The sequence below is a fragment of the Monodon monoceros genome, unplaced genomic scaffold (assembly GCF_005190385.1).
Source record: "Monodon monoceros isolate NGI ecotype Baffin Bay Population unplaced genomic scaffold, NGI_Narwhal_1 Super_Scaffold_1, whole genome shotgun sequence".
NCBI classification, from domain to species: Eukaryota; Metazoa; Chordata; class Mammalia; order Artiodactyla; family Monodontidae; genus Monodon; species Monodon monoceros.
In genome coordinates, this window is record NW_021703765.1 from 112,167 (window position 1) to 130,249 (window position 18,083).

General features: G+C 43.1%; 1 protein-coding gene across 1 annotated transcript in view; it reads left to right on the top strand.

Annotated features, from left to right (window-relative positions):
• Positions 1-18,083, top strand: part of PARD6G (par-6 family cell polarity regulator gamma) — a 105,799-nt gene that overhangs the window by 86,038 nt on the left and 1,678 nt on the right. The gene's annotated exons all lie outside the window — the stretch shown is intronic.

An 18,083-nucleotide genomic window follows, 5' to 3' on the forward strand; every position in this document is an offset into this window, starting at 1 on the left:
CACAGCGGTGATGCTTGGGCAGCGTGTGGCCTAGTGCCCCCCTGGCCATACGGCCTCAGGTAGCGAGGCTGTGTTGTGTGGGCAGCATTGCAGGCGGGCCTGCCTTCATTTCAGAAGGAAAAATACAAGCGGAAGCGTCACAGCATTTGTTTCCACGTCCAGATGGTGACAGGGGTAGCTTTTTCACTCAGGAAGTAAGTAGCAATGATAAATGATGGTTTCTGGCAACTTCCTAGAGGTTAGTCATTCAACACCATTAAAAACATTTATCAGCGTGAAGTTGGCTGGGATTTTTATATTGTTGTCTGTGGGCCAGCGAGGCCCCCTCATACTGTCCTCTCTGTTAGGGTCCGGGGAGGCCCAGGACCAGTGGTCCTGTGCTCTGACGCTGAACAACACTCACACACGACACTAGTGGGGACAGTACGGACCCTTCAAAAAGCACTCGGACAGGAAAGTGGAAAGCTGGAGCCCTCTAGACCAGAAGAGAACACGTCATGGAGGGGATGCCCTTGGAGTCTGAAGGGTTTGGGTTCCGGAGGAGGGGGGACGTGCGTTTGCTGTAGTTTGGACTTGGCCTGACGGTGGGGTGAACGTGTCAAGAGCATGTAAGGCAGGTAGGAAGGAGAGCTGTGGAGGACCCGCTCAGGCGGCTGAGCGCGGGGGGCGGGGGGGGGCGCGATGGTGCATGAGCCCCAGCAGGCCTGGAGCGCACATGGGGATGCGGCCCAGGGCAAGGGCCCAGGACCACAGGGTGAGAGCACCCCCATCAGACTGTGACAGACTTGGCCCCTGGCGTCATGGATTTTCTCTGTTTTCAGGCTTGTTGAGTCACTTCTTCTCTTTATCCCTTCCTTCCTTCCTTCCGGTGTGGGCCCTGACTGCTGACCAGAGGCTGCTCTCCTTGTCTGACGTGTTCTGGGTGCCTCTCCCGTCCCTGCACCCCGCACTCCTCTCCCCCCCAGGCCATCCCAGCCGCCCCGTCTCATGTGCTTGGACGGCTGCGCTTCCTTTCCACTCCAGCCAGTGCCGGGTTTTCTCCTTAGAGACGGCCGGTTTACCTGTGGATTATTTCCCCAGCGTTTGGAGACCCTCCCGTGGCCTCCCCAGTGCTGATCTCTGCTTTGATCGCACACTCGGTGTGACTCCAGGTGTGAAGAGTTTGTTGAGGTCGGGGCGCGGCCGTCCCGGCACGGAGCCCTTGGGCGCTTGGAAGAGTGGGTGTCCCCCCCGTGGGCTGTCCCCAGAGGCTGTCCTGCTGGGTCCTGTGCTGGGTCAGGAGGGTTGAGGGCGAGTCTCCAGCTGTGACGGGACTTGTCGGTTTCTCCTGCAGCTCTTCTAGGGCGTTTTGCTCGGTTTTCGTTCTGTTGGTTTGCTCCACCTCGCTGCGGCCCCGCTGGGGCACTTGGGGCTTCCCGGGTGGACTGTCTTGCGTGTGGCCCGTCTGTCCCTCTGCCCGAGGTATACATTACCTATCAGCGCAGCTTCTGCTTTCCTCTGATTTATGTCTGAGTGGCTCCTCCGTCCTTTTAACCCGCCTACATTAGGACATTGGACTTGCAGCTGACCCTGGGCGGGTCCTGTTCTGACGCCCCCGCCCAGGGTGGACGTCCAGCCTCCGGGGTCGGCCTTCACCGACCTGCGGGGGCTTCTCCGGCCTGAGGGGGGGGGGGCCCTCCTCCCTCCGCCTTTGCTGTCGGATGCGGGTAAAGCGGCGTTTTTCGCTGTTGGATTTGGACTGGGAAGAGATTCCTAAAAGTGCTGTCTCTTCAGGCTGCCCCTTCCTGGTGCTTCGGGTGGAAAGAGCGGTTTTGCTGGGCTTCCGGGTCTGTGCACACTGGCGTCCCAGGCTGCGGCCTTGGAAACAGAAAACCCAGGCACTGAACAGCAAGTGGTCCCTGGGGCTACGGTCCTGGGGCCGCCTTCCCCTCACCACCCTCGGGGTCGTCCTGCGGTTTGTGTGACGTCGGTGAACCCGGAGTAGGGTGGGCAGGTGGGCATCCCCCCCGCTCGGGAGGCAGAAGCCCACCCCGTCTCGTGCAGGGGTCTCATCCACCTGTGTACGTGGGGAGCCCTGCTGTCCTCTGTCCCCCGAGTCCTGGGTGGACGCACAGGGACGCAGCCCTTGGGCCTCCGTCTGGTGACCGCGCCTGGAGTGCCCACTGCCCTGGGGCCACCCAGCCTGGAGACGCGGGGAAGGGAGCCTGGGGGAATGGGGGGCCTGGAAGGCCAGCGGCTCTGATGGAATCACAGCGCAGGTCCTGAGTCCGGGGAGAGGATGCTCTGGGCGGGGGCAAAGCCTGTGGAGTACCGGATGCTGCCGCTCAGAGCATCCGCCCGCCCCCTCACCCTACCCCAAATCCTTCACACTTGGAATTGCCCAGGATGTTCATGAGGGATATTGGTCTGTAGTTTTCTTTCCTCTTAGTGTGTTTGTCTGGCTTTGTCAGGGTTATGCAGTCCTCATAGAATGAGGTGGAAAGGTTCCCTCCTCTTGAATTTTGGGAGAAGTTTGAGAAGGACTGGGTATTAGTTCTTCTTTAAATGTTTAGTAGAATTCACCAGTGAAAACATCAAGTCCAGGGCTTTTCCTTGTGGGAAGAAATTGGACTACTGGTATAATCTCCTTACTAGTTATAGGACTATTCAGATTTTCCAGCTCTTCATAATTTAGTCTGGGTAGGTTTTGTGTTTCTAGGAATTTGTCCATTTCATCTAGGTTTTCCAATTTGTTGGTGTGCAGTTATTCATAATACTCTCTTAAAATCCTTTTTTGTTTTCCTGTAGAAATGGTTGTAATGCCCCACAGTTGTTTCTGATTTGAATAATTTGAATCTTCTTTTTTCCTAGTTCATCTAGCTAAGGGTTTGTCAATTTCGTTAATCTTTTTGAGGAACAAATTTTTTGTTTTATTGATTTTTCTCTATTGTTTTTCTGTTCTCTATTTCATTTATCTCCGCTCTAATCTTTATTATTTCCTTCCTTCTGCTAGCTTTGGGTTTATTTTGTCCTTATTCTTCTAGTTCCTCAAGTTGTAAAATTAGGTTGTAGATTTGAGATCTCTTGGTTTTTAATGCAAGCATATAACTATAAATTTTCCCCTTAGCACTGCCTTTGCTGTGACCCTTAAGTTTTGGTATGTTGTGTTTTCATTTTTATTCATCTCTAAGTATTTTCTAATTTCCCATGTGATTTCTTCTTTGATCCATTTCTTGTTTAAAACTGTGCTGTTTGGGTACACATTTTTGTGAATTTTTCAGTTTTCTTTACGTTACTGATTTCTAACTTCATCCTCTTGTTATCAGAGAAGATAATTTCTGTGATATCTATCTTATTCAATCTACTGAGAATTAATTTGTGGCCTAGTATATGGTCTATCCTGGAAAAAGTCCCGTGTGTACTTGAAAAGACTCTCTATGCTGTTCGGTGGAGTGCTCTGTCTGTTGTGCCTGTTAGATCTCATTGGTTTATTGTGTTACGTCCTCTATTTCCTTACTTCTGTCCATTCATTGTATCCACTTTTAGGAGTGGGATACTGAAGTCCAACTACTCCTAAGAACTGTCTCTTTCTCCCTTGAATTCTGTCAGCTTTTGCCTCATGTATATGTAAATATATTTTTTACATGGTTGATTTACAAAATTATATTAGTTTCAGGTATACAACATAGTGATTCAAAATTTTTATAGGTTATACTCCATTTAAAGTTATTATAAAATACCGGATATTTTCCCTGTGTTTTACAATATATCCTTGTAGTTTATTTCATACATAGTCATTTGTGCCTCTTAATCCCCTCTCCCATCTTGCCCCTCCTCCTCCTCACTGGTAACGACTAGTTCTCTACTCTGTAAGTCTGTTTCTGTTTTGTTATATACATTAGTTTGTTTTATTCTTTAGATTCCACATAAAGTGAGAACATACAGTATTTGTCTTTCTCTGTCTGACTTATTTCACTAAGCATAATATTCTCTACATCCATTCATGTGGTTGCAAATGGCAAATTTTCATTCTTTTTGTGGCTGAGTAATATTCCATTGAATATATATACCACATCTTCTTTATCCATTCATCTGTTGATGGACACTTAGGTTGCTTCCATATCGTGACTATTGTAAATAATGCTGCAATGAACATTGGGATGCACGTATCTTTTCAAGTTAATATTTTTGTTTTCTTCGGATATATGCCCAGGAGTTGAATTGCTGGATCACATGGTAGTTCTATTTTTAGTTTATTGAGGAAAATCCATAGTGTTTTGCTCAATGGCTGCACCAATATACATTCCCACCAACAGTAAACACTGGTTCCCTTTTCTCCACATCCTCACCAACATTTGTTATTTGCGATTTTTTTGACGATAGCCATTCTGACAAGTGTGAGGTGCTATCTTATCGTGGTTTTGATTTGCATTTCTCTGATGATAAGTGATGTTGAGCATCTATTCACGTGCCTGTTGGCCATCGGTATGTCTTCTTTGGAAAAGTGCCTATGCAGGTCTGATGCCCATTTTTTAAAAGGTTGTTTGTTTTTTATTGAGTTGTGTGAGCTGTTTATATATTTTGGATATTAACCCCTTATCAATCATATCATTTGCAAATATTTTCTCCTGTTCAGTCGGCTGTCTTTTTATTTTGTCAATGGTTTTCTTTGCTGTGCAAAACCCTTGTAGTTTAATGATGTCCCATTTTTTTGTTTTTGCTTTTCTTTCCTTTGCCTTACGGGACAGATCCAAAAAATTATTGCTACAATTTATGTCAAGGAGTGGTCTACCTATGTTTTCTTCCAAGATTTTTATGGTTTCTGGTCTTACATCTGGGTCTTTAATCCATTTTGAGTTTATTTTTTTATATAGTGTGAGAAAATGTTCTACTTTTGTTCTTTTACACGTGTAGCTGTCCAGGTTTCCCAGCACCGCTTACTGAAGAGACTGTCTTTTCCCCATTGTGTATTCTTGCCTCCTTTGTTATAGATTAATTGACCATAAGCATATGGGTTTATTTCTGAGCTTTTTATTCTGTTTCATTGCTCTATGTGTCTGTTTTTGTGCCACTACCATACTGTTTTGATGACTGTAGGTTATAATAGTCTGAAGTCAGGAGCCTGATTCCTCCAGCTCTGTTCTTCCTCAAGATTGTTTTGGCTGTTCAGGGTCTTTCGTGTTTATATATATACACACACACACACACACACACACACACACACACACACACACATATTTGGCTGCACCAGGTCTTAGTTGCGGCACATGGGATCTTTAGTTGCGGCACGTGGGATCTTTAGTCGTGGCAGGCAGGATCTTAGTTGCAGCATGCATGTGGGATCTAGTTCTCTGACCAGGGATCAAACCCAGGCCCCCTGCATTGGGAGTGCAGAGTCTTGCCCACTGGACCACCGGGGAAGTCCCTCCATATATAGTTTTAAATTATTTGTTCTAGTTCTGTGAAAAGTCTCATGGGTATTTTGATAGGGATTGCATTAAATCTGTAGATTGCCTTGAGCAGTATGGTCATTTTAATAATATTAATTCTTCTAATCCATAGCACAGTATATCTTTCCTTCTGTGTGTCTCATCTTCAATTTCTTTCATTAGTGTCTTCTAATTTTCCAAGCACGGGTCTTTTACCTCCTTAGTTAGATTTATTCCTATGTAATTTATTCTTTTTTCATATGATTATAAATGGGATTGTTTGCTTAACTTCTCTTTCTGATAGTTCATTGTTAGTGTATAGACATGCAACAGATTTCTGTATATTAACTGTATCCTACACCTTTACTGAATTAGTTGATGAGCTCTAGTAGTCTTCTGGTGGCATCTTTAGGATTTTCTATGTATAGTATCATGTCATCTGTAAGTAGTGACAGTTTTATTTCTTCTCCAATTTGGATTCCTTTTCTTCCTTTTTCTGGTCTGATTGATGTGGGCAGGACATCCAGTACTGTGCTGAATATAAGCGGTGAGAACTGGCAATGGTGTCTTGTTCCTAATCTTAGTGAAAATGCTTTGAGCTTTTCACCGTTGAGTATGATGTTAGCTGTGGGCTTACCCTATATGACCTTATGTTGAGGTAGGTTCCCTTTATACCCACTGTAGAGAGTTTTTATCATAAATGGCTGTTGAATTTTGTCAAAAGCTTTTTCTGCATCTATTGAGACAATCATGATTTTTATTCTTCAATTTGTGAAAGTGGTATATCACATTGATTGATTTGTGGGTGTTGAACCATCCTGTGTATCCCATTTAATCATGGTGTATGATCCTTTTAATATATTGTTGGATTTGGTTTGCTAATAATTTGTTGAGAATTTTTGTGTCTATGTTCATCAGTGATATTGGCCTAGCTCTGTCTGGTTTTGATTTTGGTATCAGTGTGATGCTGCCCTTTTAGGACAAATTTGAAAGTGTTCCTTCCTCTGCAATTTTTTGGAATAGTTTGAGAATGATAGGTGTTAACTCTTCTCTAAAGGTTTGGTAGAATTCATCTGTGAAGCCATCTGGTCCTGGACTTTTGTTTGAATTAGTAATTTAAAAACCTCCAACAATTCCATTACTGGTAATTGGTCTGTTCAAATTTTCTGTTTTTTCCTGGTTCAGTCTTTGCAGATTGTACACTTCTAGGAATTTGTCCATTTATTCTTGGTTGTCCATTTTAGTTGCATACAGCTGTTCATAGTAATCTCTTTATGATCCTTTGTTTTTCTCTGGTGTCAGGTGTAACTTCTTTTTCATTTCTGATACCATTGATTTGGGTCCTCTCTTTTTCCTGATGAGTCTTGCTAAAGGTTTACCAATTTTGTTATCTTTTCAGAGAAGCAGCTCCTAGTTTGATTGATCTTTTCTATTTTTTTAAGTCTCTATTTCGCTTATTTCTTCTGATCTTTATTATTTCTTTCCTTCTACTAACTTTGGGTTTTGTTTGTCCTTTTTCTAGTTCCTTTAGATGTACGGTTAGGCTGTTTGAGATTTTTCTTGTTTCCTGAGGTAGGCTTGTATCACTGTAGACTTCCCTCTTAGACCTGTGTTTGCCACGTCCCATAGATTTTGGGTCGTTGTTTTTTCGTTTCCATTTATCTCCAGATATGTTTTAATTTCTTCTTTGATTTTTTTCAGTGATCCATTTGTTGTTTAGTAGAGTATTGTTTAGCCTCCACATGGCTTTGTTTTTTGCACTTTTTTTCTTGTAGTTGATTTTCTCGTCTCACAGCATCGTGGTTGGAAAAGATGCTTGATATGATTTCTTAAACTTACCGAGACTTCTTTGTGGCCCAGCATGTGATCTATCCTGAAGAATGTTCCACGTGCACTTGAAAAGAATGTATATTCTGATGCTTTTGGATGGAATCTATATATATATAAGTCCATCTGGTCTAATGTGTCATTTAAGACCAGTTTCCTTATTGATTTTCTGTCTGGATGATCTGTTTGTTGATGGTAGCAGGATGTTCAAGTCCCTCACTATTATTGTGCTACTGTCAATTTCTCCCTTTATGTCTGTTAATATTTGCTTTATGTATTGAGGTGCTGCTCTGTTGGGTACATATATAGGTACAGTTGTTATATCTTTTTTTGGGTGATCCCTTGATCAATATGTACTGTCCTTTGTTACTTGTTACAGTCTTTGTTTTAAAGTCTATTTTGTCTGATGTAAGTATTGTTATCCTGGCTTTATTTTCATTTCCATTTGCATGGAGTAACTTTTGTCCATCCCCTGACTTTCAATCTGTGTGTCTCTTTAGATCTGATGTAAGTCTCTTGTAGGCAGCATATACATGGCTCTTGTTTTTGTATCCATATACAGCCATTCTGTATCTTTTGATTGGAGCATTTAGTCCCATTTACATTGAGAGTAATTACTGATAGGTACATACTTATTGCCATTTTAGTTGTTTGAGTTGTTTTGTAGTTCTTTTTTGATACTTTCTTCTTTTGTTCTCTTGTCTTGTGATTTGATGACTATCTTTAGTGTTATGTTTAGAAACTTCTCTCTTTTGTGTATATCTATTATAGATTTTTGGTTTGTTGTTACCATAAGGGATGGTAAGTTGCTGATCTCGTAATTTCGAACACATTTAAACAACCCTGCATTTTTACTCCCCTCCCCTCACAATTAACTGTTTTGATATTATATTTTACATTTTGTTTTGTTTATGTAGCCCTTAACTCCTTATTGCAGATATAGGTGATTTACTACGTTTGTCTTGTAACCTTCTTACTACCTTTGTACATGGTAGGTTTGCTACCTTTACTGTATACTTGCTTTTACTGATGAGCTTTTTCCTTTCATAGTTTTCATGTTTCCAGTTGTGGCCTTTTCTTCTTTGCTTAAAGAAGTCCCTTTAACTTTTTTTTTTTTTTCGGTACGCGGGCCCCTCACTGTTGTGGCCTCTCCCGTTGCGGAGCACAGGCTCCGGACACGCAGGCTCAGTGGCCATGGCTCACGGGCCCAGCCACTCCGTGGCATGTGGGATCTTCCCAGACTGGGGCACGAACCCGTGTCCCCTGCATCGGCAGGCAGACTCTCAACCACTGCGCCACCAAGGAGGCCCCCCCTTTAACATTTCTTGTAAGGCTGGTTTCATGGTGCTGAACTCTTTTAGCTTTTGCTTAGCTGTAAAACTTTTGACCTCTCCATCAGATCTGAACGAGAGCCTTGCCAAATAGAGTATTCTTGGTTGTAGGTTTTTGCCTTTCATCACCTTAAATATATGGTGCCACTCCCTTCTGGTTTGCAGAGTTTCTGCTGAAAAGTCAGCTGTTAGCCTTACTGGAGTTCCCTTGTATGTAACTTGTTGCTTTTCCCTTGCTGCAGTTAATATTCTCTCTTTATCTTAATTTCTGCCATTTTAATTACAGTGTATCTTGGTGTGGTCCTATTGGCATTGATCCTGCTTAGGACTCTCTACCTCCTGGACCTGGACGTCTGTTTCCTTTCCTAGGTTAGGGAAGTTTTCAGCTAGTATGTCTTCAGATATGTTCTCTGCCCCCTTCTCTCTCTCTTCTCTTTCTGGGACCCCTATAATGAGAAAGCTAGTATACTTGATGTTGTCCCAGAGGTCTCTTAAACTGTCCTCATTTCTTTTCACTCTTTTTTTCTGTTCAGCTTCAGTGGTTTCCACTACTCTATCTTCCAGGTAGCTGATCCATTCTTCTGCATCATTTAATCTGCTATTGATTCCTTCTAGTGTATTTTTCATTTTAGATATCGTATTCTTTGTCTCTGGTCCTTCTTTCTGTTTTTTTACTCTTTGTTAAAAACTCCTAACTTTTTACTCTGGTCATCCATTCTTATCCCAAGTTCTTTGATTATCTTTATGATCATTACCTTGGTCTGTTTATTGGGTAGATTGCTTATCTCCACTTCTCTTAGTTCTTTGGGGTTTTTTCATTTGGAACATGTTCCTCTGTTGCCTCATTTTACCTAATTTGCTGTTTTTATTTCTGTGTATCTCATATGTTGGTTGCATTTCCTGATCTTAGAGAAGTAGTCTTTTTTAGGAGATGTCCTATGTTCCCTGTGGCACACTGCCCTCTAGTCACCAGAGCTGTTTGCTCTAGGGCTATATGAGGGCTGCGTTGGTCCTTCTGTTGTGGCAGGATGACTATTGTGGGCAGTCTGGTAGGTGCAGCTGGCCCCGTCTGGTTGTTTGCCAGGCCCTGCCTTGTGCGGAGGCTGCTGGCCTCTGGTTGGCAGGACAAGGTCACAAGGTGGCTGGCTGCAGAACCCAGGGTGGTCCCAGATCTAGTGCTCACCGTTGGGCAGAGCCTGGTTCTGGCACAGATAGATGGCTGCGGAACCGGGGTTCCTGGATCTAGTGTTGGCCTATTGGTGGGTGGGTCCTGCTCCTGACATGGCTGGCTATGGGTTCTACAGTATCCCAAGGCTGGTGCTGGCCCACTGTATCCCTGGGCAGCTACCTGAGGATTCTAAGGTTATCTCAGAGCTGGTTTGGCTTTCTGGTGGGTGATTCTGGGGACTGGGGGGTCCATGGGCTAGTTCCAGCTCACTGCTTGGTGGAGCCAGGTCCCGAGGCCTCTGGCTGGCTTGGGGTCCTACAGCTGATGTCATCCCACTGGTGGGCGGGGCTGAGTCCTGGGGTGTCCTGATACTGTTGCCAGCCTGCTGACACGTCGCCTGACACCTGAAAAGGCAAGCGGCAGGGATCCTCGGGCCAGCGACCACCCACTGGTGGGTGAAGCTTGGTCCTGGAGTCTCTGGCTGCAGTGGTCCTGGGGCTGGTGTCTGCCTGCTTCTGGTCAGGGCTGGGGGCCCAGGGGGTTCTGGGGCTGGTACTTACCCACTGGTAGGCAGAGCTGGGTCCTGCAGTCTCTGGCTGTGGATCTAGTCTCTAGTCTCTGGCTAGATCCAAGACCCCCTCTGGCAGGGCCGTGGGGGTCTTGGATCTAGTTCCAGGGTGTGGTGCCAGGGCCTAGGCCCTCTGGTGGGCGGGGCTGTCTGCAGGAGTGGCTGGGGGCTCGGGCCGGGGGGGGGGGGGTTAAGGGCGCCCGCCTGCTGGGGGGGGGGGGGCTGTGTCCCTGCCTGGCTAGTCGCTTATCCTGAGGCCTCCCAGTACTGGTGCCTACAGGCTGCTGGGCGGGGCAGGGCTGGGTCCTGAAGCTGATAAGCTATAGGGAGAATTCAAAAACAGCACTTTCCAGCACGGGTGTCCATGTGGTAGGATGAGTTCCCCAAGGTGGCTGCCACCAGCGTCTGTGTCCCCAGGGTGAGCTGCAGATGCCTCCTGCCACTCCAGGGGGCGCTCTGAGATCAGCAGGTGGGTGTGACCCAGCCTCCTTTCAAATTACTGCTCCTGCCCTGTGTCCTGGAGCATGTAAGATTATATTGAGTCTAGTATTTTTTTTTCATACATCTTTATTGGAGTATAATTGCGTCACAATGGTGTGTACTTTCTGTTGTACACCAAAGCAAATCAGCCATATGCATACACATGTCCCCATATGCCCTCCCTCTGGAGCCTCCCTCCCACCCTCCCTATCCCACCCCTCTAGGTGGTCACAAAGCACGGAGCTGATCTCCCTGTGCTATGTGGCTGCTTCCCACTAGCTAGCTGTTTTACATTTGGTAGTGTTTTTATGTCCATGCCATTCTCTAACTTCGTCCCAGCTTACCCTTCCCCCTCCCCGTGTCCTCAAGTCCATTCTCTATGTCTACATCCTTATTCCTGCCCTGCGGCTAGGTTCATCAGTACCATTTTTTTCTTTTTCTTTTTTTTTTAGATTCCACATATATGCGTTACCATACAGTATTTGTTTTTCTCTTTCTGACTTACTTCACTCTGTATGACAGACTCTGAGTCCATCCACCTCACTACAAATAACTCAGTTTCGTTTCTTTCTATGGCTGAGTAACATTCCATTGTATATATGTGCCACATCTTCATCCATTCATCTGTTGATGGACACTTAGGTTGGTTCCATGTCCTGGCTATTGTAAATAGTACTTCAATGAACATTGTGGTACATGACCCTTTAGAATTATGGTTTTCTCAGGGTATATGCCCAGTAGTGGGATTGCTGGGTCATATGGTAGTTCTATTCTTAGTTTTCTAAGGAACCTCCATACTGTTCTCCACAATGGCTGCATCAATTTACATTCCCACCAACAGTGCAGGAGGGTTCCCTTTTCTCCACACCCTCTCCAGCATTTGTTGTTTGAAGACTTTTTGGTGATGGTCATTCTGACTGGTGTGAGGTGATACCTCATAGCGGTTTTGATTTGCATTCCTCTAATGATTAGTGATGTTGAGCACCCTTTCATGTGTTTGTTGGCCATCTGTATATCTTCCTTGGAGAAATGTTTATTTAGGTCTTCTGCCCATTTTTGGATTGGGTTGTTTGTTTTTTTGATATTGAGCTGCATGAGCTGCTTGTATATTTTAGAGATTAATCCTTTGTCAGTTGCTTCATTTGCAAATATTTTCTCCCATTCTGAGGGTTGTCTTTTCGTCTTGTTTAAGGTTTCCCTTGCTGTGCAAAAGCTTTTAAGTTTCATTAAGTCCCATTTGTTTGTTTTTATTTCCGTTACTCTAGGAGGTGGGTCAAAAAAGATCTTGCTGTGGTTTATGTCAAAGAGTGTGTTTCCTATGTTCTCCTGTAAGAGTTTTATAGTGTCTGGTCTGACATTTAAGTCTTTAATACATCTGGAGTTTATTTTTGTGTATGGTGTTAGGGAGTTTTCTAATTTCATTCTTTTACATGTAGCTGTCCAGTTTTCCCAGCACCACTTATTGAAGAGGCGGTCTTTTCTCCATTGTGTATTCTTGCCTCCTTTATCAAAGATAAGGTGACCTTATGTGCATGGGTTTATCTCTGGGCTTTCTATCCTGTTCTATTGATCTATAGTTCTGTTTTTGTGCCAGTACCATACTGTCTTGATTACAGTAGCTTTGTGGTATAGCTTGAAGTCGGGGAGCCTGATTGCTCCAACTCCGTTTTTCTTTGTCAAGATTGCTTTGGCTGTTTGGGGTCTTTTGTGTTTCCATACAAACTGTAAAATTTTTTGTTCTAATTCAATGGTGAAGAATGCCATTGGTAGTTTGATAGTGATTGAACTGAATCTGTAGATTGCTTTGGGTAGTACAGTCGTTTTCACAATATTGATTCTTCCAATCCAAGAACATGCTATATTTCTCCATCTGTTTATGTCATCTTTGATTTCTTTCATCAGTGTTTTATAGTCTTCTGAGTACAAGTCTTCTACCTCCTTAGGCAGGTTTATTCCTAAGTATTTTATTCTTTTTGTTGCAATAGTAGATGGGATTGTTTCCTTAATTTCTCTTTCTGAGTTTTTGTTGTTGGTGTATAGGTATGCCAGAGATTTCTGTGCGTTAATTTTGTATCCTGCAACCTTACCAAATTCATTGATTGATTAGTTCTAGTAGTTTTCTGGTGGCATCTTTAGGATTTTCTATGTGTAGTATCATGGCATCTGCAAACAGTGAGAGTTTTACTTCTTTTCCAATTTGCATTCCTTTTATTTCTTTTTCTTCTCTGATTGCCATGGAATAAGAGTGGCAAGAGTGGACATCCTTATTCCTGATCTTAGTGGAAATGCTTTCAGTTTTTCACCATTGAGTATGATGCTTGAATGGGTTTGTCATATATGGCCTTTATTATGTTGAGGTAGGTTCCCTCTACCCGTTTTCTGGAGAGTTTTTAATCATAAGTCGGTGTTGAATTTTGTTGAAAGCTTTTTCTGCATCTATTGCAATGATCATATGGTGTATCTCATTGATCGACTTGCATATATTGAAGAATCCTTGCATCCCTGGGATAAATCCCACTTGATCGTGGTGTGTGATCCTTTTAATGTGCTGTTGGATTCTGTTTGCTAGTATTTGGTTGAGGATTTTTGCATCTATGTTCATCAGTGATATTGGTCTATAATTTTTTTGTGATATCTTTTTCTGGTTTTGGTATCAGGGTGATGGTGGTTTCGTAGAATGAATTTGGGAGTGTTTTTCCCTCTGCAATTTTTTGGAAGAGTTTGAGAAGGACTGGTGTTAGCTCTTCTCTAAATATTTGAGAGAATTTGCCTGTGAAGCTGCTGGTCCTGGACTTCTGTTTGTTGGAAGATTTTTAATTACGGTTTCAATTTCATTACTTGTTGTGATAGGTCTGTTTATATTTTCTAATTCTTCCTTTTTCAGTCTTGGAATATTGTACCTTTCCAAGAATTTGTCCATTTCTTCCAGGTTGTCCATTTTATTGGCATATAGTCGTTTGTAGTACTCTCTTATTATCCTTTGTATTTCTGCAGTGTCAGTTGTGATTTCTCCTTTTTCATTTCTAATTTTATTGATTTGCATCCTCTCCCTTTTTTCTTGATGAGTCTGGCTAAGGGTTTATCAATTTTGTTTATCTTCTCAAAGAACCAGCTTTTAGTTTTACTGATCTTTGTTATTGTTTTCTTCATTTCTATTTCATTTATTTCTGCTCTGATCTTTATGATTACTTTGCTTCTACTGATTTTGGGTTATCTTTTTTCTTCTTTCTCTAGTTGTTCTAAGTGTAGGGTTAGATTGTTTATTTGAGATTTTTCTTGTTTGTTGAGGTGAGACTGAATTGCTGTAAACTTCCCTCTTAGAACTACTTTTGCTGTGTCCCATAGGTTTTGGGTCGTCATGTTTTCGTTGTCATTTGTTTCTATGTATTTTTTAATTTCTTCTTTGATTTCTTCAATCATCTCTTGGTTATTTAGTAGCTCACTGATTAGCCTCCATGTACTTGTGTTTTTTTACAGTTTTTTTTTCCTGTAAGTGATTTTCAATCTCATAGCGTTGTGGTCAGAAAAGATGCTTGATATGATTTCAATTTTCTTAAATTTTCTGAGGCTTGATTTGTGACCCAAGATGGGATCTGTCCTGGAGAATGTTCCATGTGCACTTGAGAAGAAAGTGTATTCTGCCACTTTTGGGTGGAATGTTCTATAAATAATCAGTTAAGTCCATCTCGTCTATTGTGTCATTTAAAGCTTGTGTTTCCTTATTTATTTCATTTTGGATGATCTGTCCATTGGTGTAAGTGGGGTGTTAAAGTCCCCTATTATTGTGTTACTGTTGATTTCTCCTTTCATGGTTGTTAGCATTTGCCTTATGTATTGAGGTGCTCCTATGTTGGATGCATAAACATTTATAATTGTTATATCTTCTTGGATTGATCCTTTGATCATTATGTAGCGTCCCTCCTTATCTCTTATAACAGTTTTTATTTTAAAGTCTATTTTATCTGATACGAGTATTGCTACTCAACTTCTTTTGATTTCCATTTGTATGGAATATCTTTTTTCCATCCCTTCACTTTCAGTCTGTATATGTCCGTAGGTCTGAAATGGGTGTCTTGTATACAGCATATATATGGGTCTTGTTTTTGTATCCACTCAGCCAGTCTGTGTCTTTTGGTTGGGGCATTTAATCCATTTACATTCAAGGTTATTATCGATATGTATGTTCCTATTACCATTCTTTTAATTGTTTTGGGTTTGTTTTTGTGGGTATTTTTCTTCTCTTGTGTTTCCCACCTAGAGAAGTTTCTTTAGCATTTGTTGTAAAGCTGGTTTGGTGGTGCTGAATCCTCTTCGCTTGTGCTTGTTTGAAAAGTTTTTGATTTCTCCATCTAATCTGAATGAGATCCTCGCTGGGTAGAGTAATCTTGGTTGTAGGTTTTACTCCTTCATCACTTTAAGTATATCCTGCCACTCCCTTCTGGCCTGCAGAGTTTCTGCTAAAAAATCAGCTGATAACCTTATGGGGATTCCTTTGTATGTTATTTTTTGTTTTTCCCTTGCTGCTTTTAATGTTTTTTCTTTGAATTTAATTTTTGTTAGTTTGATTAGTATGTGTCTTGGTGTGTTTTTCCTAGGGTTTATCCTGTATGGGGCTCTCTGTGCTTTCTGGACTTGGGTGACTATTTCCTTTCCCATGTTAGGGAAGTTTTCAACTATAATCTCTTCACATATTTTCTCAGACCCTTTCTTTTTCTCTTCTTCTTCTGGGACCCCTATAATTCGAATGTTGCTGCGTTTAGTGTTGTCCCAGAGGTCTCTGAGGCTGTCTTCAATTCTTTTCATTCTTCTTTCTTTATTCTGCTACTTGGCAGTTATTTCCACTATTTTGGCTTCCAGCTCACTTATTTGTTCTTCTGCCTCAGTTATTCTGTTATTGATTCCTTCTAGTGTATTCTTCATTTCAGTTATTGTGTTGTTCATCTCTGTTTGTTTGCTCTTTAGTTCTTCTAGATCTTTGTTAAACATTTCTTGTATTTTCTCAATCTGTGCCTCCATTCTATTTCCGAGATTCCGGATCATCTTTATTATCATTACTCTGAATTCTTTTTCAGGTAGATTGCCTGTTTCCTCTTCATTTATTTGGTCTTGTAGGTTTTTAACCTTGCGCCTTCATCTGGAAATATTTTTTTGCTGTCCCATGTTTGTTGTTGTTGTTGTTGTTGTTATGAGTGGGACTGTGTTCCTGTCTTACTGGTTGTTTGGCCTGAGGCTTCCAACACTGGGGTTTGTGGGCTGTGGGGCAGAGCTGGGTCTTGGTGCTGAGATAAGGAACTCTGAGACCTCACTCCGATGAATATTCCCTGGGGTCTGAGGTTCTCTGTTAGTCCAGTGGTTCAGACTTGGAGCTCCCACTGCAGGAGCTTCGGCCCGACCCCCAGCTCAAGAACCAAGAGCCTGCAAGCCATGTGGGGTGGCAAAAAAAAAAAAAAAAAGAGGACAATAACAAAGCCCAAAATAAAATTAGACTAGGAACCTAACAGATATGTTAGAAATAATATGAGTAAAAATATAGATGGATCAACAACCAGAGGGTACAACAGTACCACAACAGTAAAAAAGAGGAGGAAAAAAGGGGGGAAAAGGCCCCGGCTGTGGAGGGCGGGGCCTAAGCAAGAGCGAGGTTTGGGTGGTGGGCGGGGCCTATGCTTAGGACCCACAGGGCTGGAAAAGGCCCTGGGGACTGTGCAGGGTGGGGCTTAGGCTCAACGGAACAGAAGGGGCCAAGGCGTGCCCCCCACTCCTGGTCTCAGAGGGTGGGGGACTTCACCTTGGAGCACAGCAAGCTTCCTGGGCTTGAGTGGGCAGGGCAAACACCCTCCTCTCCTCTCCTGCTCCTCTCACAGGGCCCCTCCCCCTGCCTCTCCTGATCTCCCCGGCCTCAGGGGCCCCATCCTGTCTGGCTTCCACTTCTCCTCCCCCCCTCAGTCCCCCCACATCCTACTGGTTTACTTGAGGATTCCTCCCGTCTCCTTGGGCATCAGGGTCCCCCATCAGTGGCAGGCAGGAGCCCTAGTTGTGGGGAGATGCTAACTTGGCGTCTTCTCATGCCACCATCTTGACTCTGCCCCCTATATTGTGTCTTTATTAAGTTTGATTATTTTGTAATCTTGTGTCTCTTTGACTTCATCTTACATAGAGATTGTTGAGCTTGGATGTTTGCATTTGCACACTTCCTCAAGTCTGAGAGTTTTCAGCCATTATTTCTTCCCATATTCCCTCCACCCCTTTCTCTTCTCCTTTTCAGACTCTCACAAGGCATATATCAGTTTGCTTAACGGTGTCCCAGTGATTGTTTACGCTCTGTTCTCTTTTCTTTAACCTTTTGTTTTTGTTGTTCCTCAGATATGATCATTTCTACTGTCCTGTCTTCAAGTTCACTGATTCCTTCTTCTGCCTGCTCAAATCTGCCTTTGAGTCCCCTGTTCAATAATTTCCATTATTGTACTTTTCATCTCCAAAATTTCTATTTAGTTTCCTTTTAGGTTTTCTGTCTGTTGATGTTTCCATTTTGTTCATACATTGTTTTCTTGACTTTACCCACATCTCTTTTTTTTTTTAGTTTTTTGATCATGTCTTAGGCCATTGTTTTAAAGTCTTTGTCTAGTAAATCTGCCATCAGGTTGTTTCAGGGACAGTTTCTATTACTGTTTTCCTTTGGGGCACACTCTCGTTTCTTTGTATGTCTTGTGACTTTTTTTGTTGTTGTTGAACACTGGAGATTAAACTAATAACATGGTAGCTCTGGAAATCAGATTCTACCCCTTCCCCAGGGTTTGCTGGGGTTTTGTTACTGTTTTGGGGTGTTTTTTTTTTTTAATTGTTGGAGGCTCTTTGCTGAGTATCAACATTAAGGTGTGAACTTAAGGTCTTCTAAGGTCCTTTCTGAGTCTTTCCTTGAGCATGCACAGTCACTTCTAACTTTCCCCATATATGCAGTTGTTTTTACTGTCCTGGACTTTTAAGGTCTGGCTCCCAAAATGAAAAAAGGTGAAAAATGAAGGGAGAGAAAGGGTGCCAGTCCTTTAACTCTCCTGGACGTTCCTTCAGGTAGAAGGGGAGGGGCTTGCAACAATGCAGGGAGGTACAATAGCCACCTACCTCTGCCTACACCTTTGTGATCAGAAGTAGCAGTCCCTAATCAGAGCACAGATGCCTGTTTGGAGAGCAGGGTCCTTTTTGCCCACCCTGGCCCACATACTCTCCAGGAACAGTGCACAGCTGCCTCCCAGGGTGCTGGGGGGTGGGCTAGGCAGCTGCTACTGTGCTAAGAGTTGAAACTG